Here is a 12,247-nt window from a genome sequence, read left to right as displayed (position 1 = left end):
TAAATGATCATCTTTTGATCAAAACCAATTAAGTTTGTTCAAAACGTTTGAAAAATGTGGGAAAATAAATATTATTTCAGTCAAAAATGGAAAAATAACGTAAAATATAAGAAAAAACATGACTTTTTAAATAGCTCTAATTTGAAAAACTGCAAATTTCTGCAAAATATTCAAACGTTTTTATGCAGCCCTAAGCATGATGTTTAAGATGTGCTATTCGAAATTGCGGCGACACGTGACGACACGAACCGTTTTTTAACTTAAAAACTACCAAAATTTCTAAGGTATAATATATTAAAATTTGAAAAGTTTTGTGACATATTAGTTTTGCACCATGCGTGCATTCAAACAGTCCAATAACAAGCTTTCATATGCTGGATAACATAAAACATATATTCCATTCTCAAAATATTATTATTTTACTTTTTTCGAATAATTCATTTTTCAATTTTATGACTTAGGCAACTTTGGCAGTGAAAATGTCATTGAAATACAAAAGCTGGTATGCTTTTAATTAATAATCATAAAACTACAATACATTATCTTTGTTATAAGGTGAAATAAAGTTTAAAAATATCAATTTCGTTTTTTGAGAGTTTTGGCCGCCCCTTTGTATGGAGCCCGACCAATGTGCATACGCGCAAAAATAATCTCTGTGGAACTTCTTCCAATTCATTCGAAATTCCTTAGAAATTTCCTTCAGTTAAAAGGAATACTTCTGAGATACCTTTGGAAATTTATGCGAAGATTCCTTCAGAGATTTCGGAGATTTGTTCACAAAATCTTCCGATTTTTTTAAAACATTCTTGAGACATTCACACAGGAATTCTTTCGATTTTTTTTTTCTTCAGATTCTTCCAGACATATCTTTACAAATTCTTTCAGAAAAATCAAATAATTCGATTCATGTTTCCTTAAAAATTTATTAAGAAAGTCGTCCATGTATTCCTTCAGAAATTTCTCAAAGATATTTTAATAAATTTGCATGAATGGCTTCAGATTTTTTTCTAGAGATTCTTTTAGAAACTATTCGGAATATTTATTCAGAAATCTCTCCAAAGTTTTTTTTAGAGGCCAATCCTGATTTTTTCATAAAATCCTCAAAAAATCTCCCAGAAATTCTACCAGACATTTCTGCAGGATTTTTTTTAGAAATTCCTTAATGGGTTCTTCCAAAAAGTCTCCCAAGAATATATAATGACTTTGGGTTTTCTCGACAGGTTTGTTCTGTTTGTCATGAAAGATTTTTGCGGTCAAATTTCCTGATGCTTTCCTGTCGTGTAATTCAGCTTGGATGGGAAAGATTTGAAGTCTACTTAGAGATCAACAGGATTCAATTCATTAAAAAAACCTCCAGGAATTCTTTAAGATATTTTGGAATTTCTCCAGAGATTCATTTTGGAATTCCTTTAGAAAATCTTCCAAAAATTCGTGAAGAAATTCTAAAGGATTTTTTTTTTCCAATTTCTACAGAATTTTGAAATTTTCTTTAGGGATTGCTCAGAAGCTCCTACAGGGATTCCTTCAAAAATTACACTAGGAATTCTAGCCGACATTTTTTTTTTAAGAATTCTCTTAGAAAACCTAGCATTTCATCAGAAATTTCTTCAGAATCAGCACTGTTTAAAGATTTCTTCAAAAATAACGTGGAGGATTTCTTTAGAAAACTTCCCAATTAGTTGTTTCGAAATTCCTCCAGAAAGCCTTCCCGGGATTTCTGCAGCAACTTGTCAGAAAATTCCTCAAAAGTCTGGCCAAGTGTTGCATTAGAAAATCTTCCATAGATTCCTCTTAAGATTTTTACGGAAATTCGTGCATGATTCTTTCAAACAATCTATCAGAGACTTACGGAATCATCCATGAACCACGTGGTCAAAGAGGCGTGGGATGGTTTGGACAAAGATCAGAATTCATAGATTCCTTTACAAATTTCTCCCAGAAATCTTACAGAAAATCTTCCACGGATTCCTTTGGAAAGTTTGCAATGGAATTGTTCAGAAATTTCACCAGGAATTCATGAAATTTTGTAGGGATTCTTTTGGAAAACCTTTCAGGAATTCTTTAAGGAGTTTTACCTGGGAATTACTTGAGACATTTTCATATATATTTTCTTCTGAGATTCTTCCAAAGACCCTTGAAACATTCCTGCAAAGATTTCCACGGAAACTCTTCCATGAATTTCTTTAGCTGTTCGTACAGGTATTGTCTCATTTCATTTTGTTTCTTGTTAAATTCACGAACAAATGTCTCTAGGAAATTCTTCAAGGATTTCCTGAGAAATTTCTGTTTTTTTTCTCTTTTCTTTCTCTTAATTGTTCCCTGTAAGAATTCCACACAGAACTTCTCAATGAATTATGAGAATCCACCAAGGATACCTCTAGAAATATCGACACGGACTTCTAAAAGATTCAATAAGACACTCCTTCAGAAACATTTCTTATGAATTTCTAAAGGAATCCTGTGGAAGTTCAAGATTTTTCTAGAACGATATACATAGCTTGATCCATTTGTTTCTGGCAGCATCCATTTATTACGTAACGCAAAAATCGACATATTTTGTCAGCCAAATGCCCCCAGTCTCAAGATTTAAGAATAAATTCTGTGTTGGTTTTTCAGACACTTGCCAACAAATCATACTTTTTTACTCAGTTTCAGCTTCTTTTTTCATGAGGATAAGAAAAGCTAAGATCGAATGTACGCCATTAAAACCAAATGATGCTTTTGAGATACATGATTTTTACAGGACGGGTACGTACCAGTGTCGACTATATAAAGTAACCTTGAGTAATCGGTTCTGATTTTAGCATGACAGTAGGTACTGGTGTAATCATTCTGAAATTGAATTTTAACTTTTAAGTGTTCAATTTTAGCATGCAGTAATCCATTTTTAGTAGAAATATCTACAAAATAAATCAAACCATTTTATGCAAGGTTTCTGATTTTTACAACCTTGGAAGATATCTTTCGATACACGTCGACGTATCATTCGGAGGCTCCGAAAACCTTTCACTGGTTTCTTCAGAAACTTTTCATGATTCCTTAAAACAAATACAACTACAGAACACCTTCAGAAATTTCCTCAAAATTTTAAATTTTCCAAAAATTCTTTTCAAAGTTTGAGAAATAATGGATTTCTCTGCGAGATTTTTTTTTCACAAAATTTTTCATTGATTCCTTTAGAAGGTTTAAATGGTTTATTAAAGAAATTCCATCAGAAATTTCACTAAAGGTTCCTTGAGAACATCTTCTATGAATTGCAGTTGTTTCAGAAATTTATCCTTCAATTTCTTCAGTTATTCCTCCAAGGATTCTTTCCAAAAGTTCGTCTAGGGATTCTTTCAGAAATTCCTTTAGAATTCACTTCAGTGACTCTTGAAGAGATTCGTTTAGAAATTCTTTCAGGGGATTTTCAGAAAATCTTCCAAAAATTTCCTTCAGAAATTCTTCGGAAATTTTCCCAAAGATTTCCCTCGAAATTCTTCACGGATCTTTTAGAAGTTTATCTGGCGATTTCTTCAGAAATGACACTAGGGATTCTTGCCGGCTTTTTTTTTTCAAAGAATTTTGTTTGAAAATTGAGCATGGATTTTTTTTTATCAGAAATTGCTACCTTTGGAAAATTCTACAGAGTTTCCTTCAGATCATTATCTGGAGAGGCTTCATAGAAAATTTTCCAGAAGATTCATCCAAATTGTTTTTAAGTATTCTTTTAGAAAATGTTCCAAAGATTCCTAAAACATTTACTTCAAAAATACTTTTGGGAAAGCTTCTGGGGATTCCTCCATCCAGAAATCTGTCAAAGACTCATCCAGAGTATTCTTTCTCCATTTTTTGCAAAAGTTTTTTTTTTCGATGATCTTTTTAGAAAATGTTCCACGAATTTCTTCTTAAATTGTTCAGTACTCCTTAAAGACAATCTTACATGGATTCAGACATTTCTCTAGATATTTTTCCCGTATTTTTTTTTCAAAGATTACACTAGAAAGCCGCCCATGAACATTATCATGTATTCCTCTGGGTACTTTTTCAGAAAACCTTCATGGGTTTCTTCAGAAAATGTTCCAACGATTTCTTCAGAAAATTGGTAATTCAGAATGCTTTCAGAAATTTCTTAAAAGTTTTCAATTTTCATAGGAATTTCTTTAAAAATTGGCCAAATAACAACATTTTCTGCAAGGATTCCTTCTTCCAAAAAATCTGCGAAAATTGTTTCATAGATAGGGTCTTGTACCATATGGGCAGGTGCACCTATTTACGGCACTCGCAGCTATAACTAAGTCAATTTTATACCTAATAACTTATTTTTTTGGCACACAATGAGATACGCACAGTGTCAAACCCTATACAAAAAATAAAATCAATTGGTATGAAATAACTTGGTTATCGAGGCAAGTGCCCAAAATAGATACACCTGCCCAAGGATCACAAGACCCTACCTTTTGAAACTCCTCATAATATAATTTCAAAAAATCTTTCACAGATTCCTTTAGTAATTCTTCCATGGTTTCTTTCTCTTGGGATTCTTTAAAATACCACTTTAGGATTTCGAAAACTTCACAAAGGATACCTTTCGAAATTCTTTCATGGATTCCTTTAAACATTTCTCTAGGAATTATTTTTCAAAAACTCTTCAGGGATTCTTTCAGAAATTCCTCCCGGGATTACTCCAGAAAATTTGGCCAAAATTTTGGTTTGGTGATTTGATCAGAAATTCCTCCAACATTTTTCTGCAATTCTTCTAAGGATTCAAGAATTCGAGCAGGTTTTGCCCCTCCATTGAAAATTACCAAAAGAAATGACTCTAGAGGAGCTCGCATAGAAATTGCTTGTTGTCTCCGTACATTTCTCTATGGTATTTTTCAGATTTTTTCAGGTTATTCTCCAAAGATATTTCTAGGAATTTTTCCATGGATTCTTTTGGGAATTCATTCAATAATTTCTCAAGCTTCTTTGGGACAATTTTCTTTTTTTAAGAGAACGTGAAATGCTGAAACTATGAGGCTTGATGACCTTTGAAACAATTGTACTGGTTACCTCTGAAAAAAGTTAATAATTCTGATTGAGAAATTGTTTTGAAAATCAATTTCGAATATTTAGTTTAAGTGCATAAAAATCCTTTTTATAATTTTTAGAAATGACTACAACAAACTTCAGAACGTTTTCATGCACGGTTTCCTAACGGATACTGATTCTTTACACCACTCTAGAAGACATCTTTCGATACACGTGAATATGAATAAGCATAAGCACTTCGATTCAATCACAGAATTGATTTGTTCGAGGAAAACCCATCATGAAACTTTTTGGTCTTATTCACAAAAACCACCCGTCGTCGAACGACATTTGGTACCAACCGATTCCCCCACTACTGCAAGAATATGACAGCACTCGTTTTTCCATCGCAGTTGGAAACTGCCAAAAACTGCCGAAATATTCATGAGAAGGTGAAGACTCTTATGACGGCATGTGGCGGAGGTTGAAAATCACAACCTTTTTCTCCGATTCCAATAAATGCTTCCAGTATCTACTGGGTACTTGAATTTTTATTACTTGATGAATTCATAATCTAGCTCTAAGGGGATCGGGGCGGAAAACTGTAGTGGCGAAGGAAGCGTGTCTTCCAATAGGCGAATCTTAAGGCAAGGTAGAAGGCTATCTTCTGCGAAGGGTTTCAAGATAATTGAAAAAAAATCCTGGAAAGGCAAATTTTACCTGAGGTGACTTTTGCTAAAATTGGTAACGAGGCCATATTAAGTTGAAAGAATTTAGCATAAAATGTTTTTCTTACTTCTTACTGTTTATTTTGAAATTCTCCGACACAGTAACTTGTATGCACCCAGCTAAAATCTGTTGGTCGCAACTCATAAAAGTCTTAAATTAAATTTTCCATTTCTTAATGCCGGTGTAAGTATAGGTACTAACTGTCAACAGAGACAAAACTCCTTGACACCCGCCACCCGAACTCAAACAATAGAACAAAGTGTTAAATAACGAAAAGATGACAATCATTTGCACCTTTCATCCCATGCCAAAAACTCTCGAAATAGTATCCCCACGGAGACGCGACAATGGCGCTCCGTTACCTTCGTCATCGAAATACATGCGTCAGTGCCATTGCCACGACCCAAATTTATGGTAATTCCCACACCCGCTCCTGCCCGGGAGCTCCTGCGCTAGCGTCTGCTGGATTTCGATGATCAATTTCTCAACACCTGCTCCTGGTACGAACGATGTCTTCTTGTACAAAACGAAACCGTACGATTTGAATAACGCATCGAAAAAATAATCTTTCAACACTGACTGTTCGTACCTGTCGACGTCGTAGGGATGCTGCGTGACACGTCTCTGAAAGTAAGAAGCAAAAAAAAAACTTGTATGAATTCACCTGTATTCAGATTGTAATGTTCTTATTTATTGCAGATTGCCAGCAATGGCACGGACGAAATGGCATTCAATGTCTTATCGTTCACCTTCACGCAAATTTCTACACAGGAAGAATTCAATCCCTTCTAAAAGGCAACAAAGATGAAAAGGCAATCTGACACTGATGTGACAAAGTACCAAACCCAGCCCAGAGGAAGTTTTTTTTGCTGTTGTTGTTGTTGAAATTCGTAAGTCTTCTCTTGTTAGGTACCGTGATTTCGGGTGAAATTGATCACTTTTCACAGTTTTTGGCTGCTAATTTTTGAATAGTTATCGATATGGTCAAACTCAATGCTTTAAAACAAGTACGACCACGGGTGTCATCAGTCAAAGAGGTTCAAACTTTTAATGCAAATCATTTTATTGCAATGAATATCATTTAAAATAAAAAAAATGAGAAATTTTAGTTTCGGGGTGAAATTGATCAGTCAGTGAAATGTCTATGTAAGTGCTGCAAATATTTTTTTCATGTGAATTAACCACCCCAGAATGCGAAAAGCTTTGTAAAACTTATACAAGTTTATTATTTAAGTTTAAAATTTAATAAATCTAAAGAAAACGCCTTAACGTATGCAATTTTCATACTAAACAAGTCATTACTTTAGCAAATGTACAATTTTATGCATAAATATCAATATTTATAGAACTTTTGATGACGAATATTTATTCCATGTGCGATACATCTATGGTGACAAAAGTTTGAAAGTGTCCTTGAAATTCTCCAAACACGCAGTTTCGAAAAATATTAAATTTAATACAAAATTGTGTGACTAATTAGTTGTAAAACAGGTAAACTCATCATTCAATAACCCTTGAGCCAGATGATGGTCATTTTCTACATTTTTTTTTAAAGTTCAAAGCTTTATTTTTGCCAAACGAAAATTGTCCTCACGCCGATCAATTCCACCCCACTGATCAATTTCACCCGAAATCACGGTATTTGTTGTTGCCGTGTAGGCCTAACGAAGGACTGCCTTTAGGGCTTTGAGCTCGTTCGCAGCACAAGAGTAAGCTCACGTGCGGTAATAGTCGGTAAGTATGTTAGATGATAACCTTTGCAAAGACGTGCTTGTATTTCAGGGTTTCACGTGAATCTTTGGGAATGATGTTACGCACGTCATATCAAGAATTTAACCGTGATATTTACTTGGCGCACCTTGTTCGATGAAGTAGAATCAGTAGGGGAACTGCGGTCATAATGCCCATAGGGGCAAGATGTGCCACCCTTGTTTTAGGCAAATCACGTTATTTGGCAAACCACGGATTTGGATCGCCAATCCGGAGACGGCGGGTTCGATTCCCGTTGCGGTCGGGAAAATTTTCTCGACTCCCTGGGCCCCGTCCACAAATTACGGAACGCTCTAGGGAGAGGGGGAGAGTACGGCCGAGCGTTACGGCCCATACAAAAATCTTGGGATTTTCATACAATAAAGCGTTACGGCGAGAGGAGGGGGGGTCAGAAAATGTCGATTTTAACGTTACGTAATAAACGGATGCTGCCCTGGGCATAGTGTATCATTGTCCTTGCCGCACAATATACAAATTCATGCAATGGCAGGCAAAAAAAGCCCTTCAATTAATAACTGTGGAAGTACTCAAAGAACACTAAGTTGAAGCGAGGCAGACCAAGTCCCAGTGGGGACGTAGAGCCATAAATAAGAAGAAGAACGTTATTTTTATACTTTTTACAACTGGAATCGTTAAAATAAAAATAAGAATGCTTCTTAACATTTAAGTTTACATATTTTTACCATAAACTAAAATTATTTTTAACGAATTAGATATAGAAGTATCTCTCAGATATGTAGCAATCGAGCTTTGACGAATGGCGACATGGAAATATTATGAACCTTTAATGAAATTGAAGCAGAAGTTTTCGAAAAGATATCTGATAGATTCAAATTGTATAGGGAAGTGGAGGCAAGGTAAAGGCTGGGTATGCTGCGCAATTTAGATCCCATTGTGATCCACTAGCCTCTGCCCAGCAACTCCTATCCCTACCTCCACGCGGTACCGGCCAGAAACTATGAGCAACCTTAGGGAAGATCGGGTAACCAACCCCGGTGGGAACTTTGGTCGTAGGCTGACAGGGAAGGGGGGGTTTGCTTCGGCAAACCTGAGCGTCTGTTCTCCAGGAGGAGCGGCTCACAACAGCGTCTGATCCCCATGTTAGGGGCGGCTGATCTACGTCCGAGTGCCAGGGAAGGACTCTAAGCTCAACTGTGCACTATGGTCCTCCGGAAAGTAGGGGGTTGGTGTCAGGCCCTACGAGCCAGCCGTAAAAAACCATTGTAACGGAAAATCAGCAACAGAAAATGAGGGAAGTGGAACCATCTCTGCAGTAAGGTGGCCCACACTTATATGAAGAACAAAAATTTCGAAAAATGCCAAGTCTTACCTCCTCAATCAGTTGTTTTGAACTCCTAGAAGCTACGTTCAAAATTTGAGCAAAATCGGCTCAGCCTAAGGGGGCGCTCAAAACGCTTGAAGTTTGTATGGGAAAACTTGGCCAAATGTATGCAAAAATTTTAAGTTTTCGAATTTTACCGCTAGGTGGCGCTGTAAGCGTTCAATAATCAAACCCTTTGGTATTATTGTAGGTGACTATATACCAAACAAGTTTGTCGAAGACCGCAAAGTGATCCAACGTCTGTGAAAAAGTTATACCCTAGGAAAAGTGAGGATAAACTTTATTGTTATTTTTCCAATACATGTAAAGGAATAATATCAATAATGAAATCTCAATACTTAGCCTCACTTTGCCTAGGGTATAACTTTTTTCACAGTCGTCGGATCATTTCGCGGTCTTCGACAAAGTTCTCCGGCATATAGTCACCTACAATAATACCAAAGGGTTTGTTTATTGAACGCTTATAGCGCCACCTAGCGGCAAAATTTGAAAACCTAAAATTTCTGCATACATTTGGCCAAGTTTTCCCATACAAACTTCAAGCGTTTTGAGCGCCCCCTTAGGCTCAACCGATTTTGCTCAAATTTTGAACGTAGCTTCTGGGAGTCCAAAACAACTGATTGAGGAGGTAAGACTTGATATTTTTCGAATTTTTTGTTTTTCATATAAGTGTGTGCCACCCTACTCTGCAGGGTTATATTTTGTGCACTTTTCTACTGTAACTCATTCAAATTTGAATCAATTAACTCATTTATATACATTTAAACACGATGAGATACGTAATGTATATAGCCGTGCACATTGGCGGAGTCAGCATTTTATATTTTCTTACTCACTCTCCTAAGCATACACGAGATAGAGAAAGATAAAAGAGAAGGCGGCTTGCCTTCTTTTTCATCTCGCTTTTTATCGTGAATGTTTAGGAGAGTAAATAAGAAAAAAAAAAAGAAAAAGCTGGCTCCGCAAACGGCCGTACACAAAAGTTCCAATTGATTAGTTTTGAATTGACTGAGTTATAGCGAAAAGTGTACAACATACCAACCACTGCCCAAGTGGCTTAAAGACATCATCTGGAAGATCTTCTATGTTCGACGTCTCTATCACATAAAAAATCATATCGAGAATTCGATAGAAAGACAGAACAGACAGACAGAAGTGTCATTTGAAATTTAAACGAGAATATAAAAGAAACGTGACATAAATTATTTCCATCGGCAAACTAATAAGAATATTCTCTACGAAGTGTAAAAAAATCGAACATCCAAAGCGAAATTGATATTCTCATTTTTTCATTCGTGTTTCGCCACATTTATTGTCAGCTGAAAGCCTCTCTTTTTTCATTCAGTTTTCTGTCATGAGTGTTTTCTTCCTCGTCGCGAAATGTTCAAATTCTGTTAAAAGATTCGATAGAACAGATATGTAGTATTCGCATTAATAGCTATACCCAAGTTTTGTGGAGATTGGAATTATAATCGGGAGCAGTGCCAAAAATTTTCAGCCGAATGATGTTCAATCAGTGCGAAAACAAACACAAATACACGAACGCAGTCATCCACCAGCATGACGCCGAGAATAAACATGACAAAGGGGAAGCAAAACAATGAGAACGACGCCTCGTAGTGTAGTAAACTGTAACTGAAGTTCAGTTTTGATCTTCACCGCGGGCTCGGTGAATATGAATTTGATTTTTTCAAATCAAATTTAAGGCACGCAAATGTGGAAATGTTGCTCTAAATTTATTTATTATGCTTGCTTCAGGTGAATGGAATGCACCAGCAGCACTGTTTGCTTTTAAATCGTGCTTAAACCATAAATATCAATTGAAGATGAATATGCTGACTTTGAATATCAGTTCAGCAGACAGCGAGGTAATGAAGTTTTCGTCGCTTGAACTTCAGAGAGTGGCACTTGTGTTGTCGAGTCGATAATCAAAACAAAAACAAATCTACGACGCCGGAGCCACTGGGCGTCGGTGCGGATGACTGTAATTTGACAAATTAAGACACTGATCGGGAGTTTTGGAGTGTGCAACAATAGGCGAGTTTTTAGCTGTGCAACAATTGGAAAATTACCCTACTTTTGTTTCTTAATGAAAATTTCCAGTGACAGTAAAATTAAAGAATAAGTGAGAAAATTCATTCATCAAAATAGATTTTCAAAATTCATGTTGATTGTTCTCGTTGAAAATGAAAATTTCAAACTCTGCCTCTATACTTCCAGACTTGCAGACACCATTTTTATTATGAAATTTTATTAAAACTAGCTGTCCCCGGCAAAATTTGTCTTGCCTATTGCGTTTATTGGCGTTTCAAGTCCTTAGCCAAGCGCCCCGTTCAAAATGTATGAAAACCCGATTTTCAAAAACACTCAATTTCCCCATGTTTCCGGCCTTATAACACAATAATCGATGTATGTAGAATGAGGTGCAAAACGGTGAGTCGATAAGAAGAGTGTCCAACATAGCTCTGGTTCTCACGACTTCCTACATCATGCTTCCACGGGTCCAGCGATGACAAAGATCGCCAGCTAAGAGTTGTGTGCTTAGCTGGTAGTGCAGCCTGGGCACTGTTGTCCTTCTGACTTCAGCTAGATTGAGGAAGTACGACCCGAGCGTCTGTTCACCAAGGAGGTGCGACTCAAACAGCGTCTGTTCTGGCATTCAGCGGCTGAGTAAGAAACGCTGCACCACGCCCAGCTAGATCCAAAGTGGTAGCCCCATCAGCGTGGTCGTCCCAGTGTTGGTTGGGACGTTAAACAGAACTGGCACGATGGCCCTCCGGCGAGACAGGAGTGTTGGCGTAGGCCCAATAAGCCACCCGTAAAAATCCCCATTGCGAATAACATAGGAGAAAATACGACTCGATACAATCGGCAAAGACCAACGCGACGAAATAAGGACTACGATTGGAAACTTGGAACATGGAATTGCAAGTCACTAGGTTTCGCAGGATGTGACAGGATAATCTACGACGAACTACATCCCCGCAACTTCGACATCGTGGCAATGCAGGAACTTTGTTGGACTGGATAGAAAGTGTGGAAAAGCGGGCATCGAGCGGCTACCTTCTACCAAAGCTGTGACACCACCAATGAACTGGGAACAGGATTTATAGTGTTGAGCAAGATGCGACAACGTGTGATCGGGTGGCAGCCGATCGACGCAAGGATGTGCTGTGAATGTTGAGAGTTAAGGGCCGTTTCTTCAACTTCAGCATTATCAACGTCCACTGCCCACACGAAGGGAGACCTGATGACGCGAAAGAAGCGTTCTACGCGCAGTTAGAGCAAACATACGATGGTTGCTCGCCGCGTTACGTGAAATTCGTTGTCGGTGACATGAACGCGTAGGTAGGACGGGAGGAAATGTACAGACCCGTAATCGGGCGAAACAGCCTGCACGCCGTATCGAATGAT

The 12,247-nt window shown here is 37.2% G+C and overlaps 1 long non-coding RNA gene across 5 annotated transcripts in view; it reads right to left on the bottom strand.

The window, feature by feature from the left end:
- The window catches only part of LOC134288583 (uncharacterized), a 280,379-nt gene that overhangs the window by 190,597 nt on the left and 77,535 nt on the right, over positions 1 to 12,247 (bottom strand). For all 5 annotated transcript variants that reach the window (XR_009998035.1, XR_009998036.1, XR_009998039.1 and 2 more), the window contains exon 3: positions 6,311 to 6,345. This is a non-coding gene — a long non-coding RNA (uncharacterized LOC134288583). The remainder of the gene's footprint in view (positions 1 to 6,310; positions 6,346 to 12,247) is intronic.

This window comes from Aedes albopictus, chromosome 2 (genome assembly GCF_035046485.1).
Source record: "Aedes albopictus strain Foshan chromosome 2, AalbF5, whole genome shotgun sequence".
Classification (NCBI taxonomy): Eukaryota; Metazoa; Arthropoda; class Insecta; order Diptera; family Culicidae; genus Aedes; species Aedes albopictus.
The sequence above is the reverse complement of the archived record's forward strand: the minus strand, read 5'-3'. Positions and strand labels throughout refer to the sequence as shown.